A 2212-nucleotide genomic window follows, 5' to 3' on the forward strand; every position below is an offset into this window, starting at 1 on the left:
GGGCAAATTCATGGACTCAGACACTCCGGACTCTACTTCTTTTACCAGCACCGGGAGCCATGATGGTCCCGACTGTGGAGATACTGCCACCAGCCCACCCCTGTTTCTGACAGATGGCACCGAGGACGGTGCAAAGCCTTAAGTGTGGGGAGGTCGGTCAGTACCTGACTTCCGGAGGTAAATTCTCTTCTCTGGCACCAATAATTAGGATATTTTAGTTAGATTTTTCTTTCTTTTATAGAATAGAATAAATTTCATAGGTTAGAATAGTTGCATGCATGTTCTACTTGATTGAAAAGACAATAAGTTTCTTTTAAAAATCTATCTTTGGAACAAAATTTCACTAATTTTTCAAAATTTTTATGATAAATTTGCTTGAATTGTATTTGGAACATGATGTTTGAGCTAAAGAACACACAACCTGTGAAAGATTTGAGCCTTTATGTATGGTTACACTATTTAACCATAATCATTTTATTCTTGTGTGTTTACTTCTCTATGATTGTAATCTATATCTTGTTTTATCTTATATGTCCAGTATTTATTATATTTACATGCTTGCACATGATTGAGGCCATCATTTGTTTAAACTCACTTATCCAAATCAAGCCTACCCTTCTCAATTACCTTTGTTAACCACTTTGAGCCTTTAATTCCCATTTGTTCGATATTTTACCACATTACTAACCTTAAGCCGAAAAAACAATTATATATCCCAAATTGAATCTTTGGTTAGCTTAAGAAAGAATTGTGTGTGTTAGTTAAGTATGGGAAATTACGGGAACAAAAGTTGTTGAGGGAATATGTCATGAAAATTTAAAGGGAATTTGGACACCTACTCATGTGAAAATATAAGAATGAAAAATCTATGTGCATTGATAAGCTTTATTTATTCAAAAAAAAATAAATAAATAAATAAATAAATAAATAACAATAAATAAGGGGACAAAATTACCCCAATGTTAAATTCAGAATTCAAAGATCAATGCACATATGATAGAATTAAAATACAAAGCCTTATAGGGCATGAATGAGATGGAGATTGGAAAGGAAGCTAGCAAAAATAGAAGGAACACAAGAATTTGAGGAGATAACCAGCGAGAAGTGACGCGGTCGCATGGCTCACGCGACCGCGCGAAGGAGCACAAATCGCAATGACGCGGCCGCATGGCTTGCGCGGATTGGAAAGCGCAAGCGACGCGGTAGCGTGGACGACGCGAACGCGTGGAGAGGAAAAAGCGCAAGCGACGCGTCCGCATGGACGACGCGATCACGTGACATGTGCGATCTGCATAATCTGCAGAATTCAATGGGTGCGATTTTGAACCTTATTTCGGCCCAGTTTTCGGCTCGGAACAGCAGACTAGAGTTAGAGAATATGCAGAAACAACACAGATATTCATTCAGTAGTTTTTAGATCTATTTTTTCTCACTCTTAGGTTTTTCTCTCTAGTTTTGAGGACTTTAATTTTCAATTGGTCTTTGATGAGCGGATAATTTATACGCTTTTTGACATTGTTTTTAGTATGTTTTTAGTAGGATCTAGTTACTTTTAGGGATGTTTTCATTAGTTTTTATGTTAAATTCACATTTCTGGACTTTACTATGAGTTTGTGTGTTTTTCTATGATTTCAGGTATTTTCTGGCTGAAATTGAGGGACTTGAGCAAAAATCAGATTCAGAGGTTGAAGAAGGACTGCTGATGCTGTTGGATTCTGACCTCCCTGCACTCAAAGTGGATTTTCTGGAGCTACAGAACTTGAAATGGCACGCTTCCAATTGCGTTGAAAAGTAGACATCCAGGGCTTTCCAGCAATATATAATAGTCCATACTTTGGCCAAGAATAGACGACGTAAACTGGCGTTCAACGCCAGCTTTCTGCCCAAATCTGGCGTCCAGCGCCAGAAAAGGAGCCAAAACCAGAGTTGAACGCCCAAACTGGCACAAAAGCTGTCGTTCAACTCCAAGAAGGACCTCTACACGTGCAACACTCAAGCTCAGCCCAAACACACACCAAGTGGGCCCAGGAAGTGGATTTATGCATCAATTACTTACTCATGTAAACCCTAGTGACTAGTTTATTATAAATAGAACTTTTTATCATTGTATTCGCAGTCTTGGTTACTCCGGTTCCCCTCTGGGGCCGAGACCAATGAACTCCATTATCACTTATGTATTTTCAACGGTAGAGTTTCTACACTCCATAGATTA

The sequence above is a fragment of the Arachis ipaensis genome, chromosome B08 (genome assembly GCF_000816755.2).
Source record: "Arachis ipaensis cultivar K30076 chromosome B08, Araip1.1, whole genome shotgun sequence".
Taxonomy (NCBI): domain Eukaryota; kingdom Viridiplantae; phylum Streptophyta; class Magnoliopsida; order Fabales; family Fabaceae; genus Arachis; species Arachis ipaensis.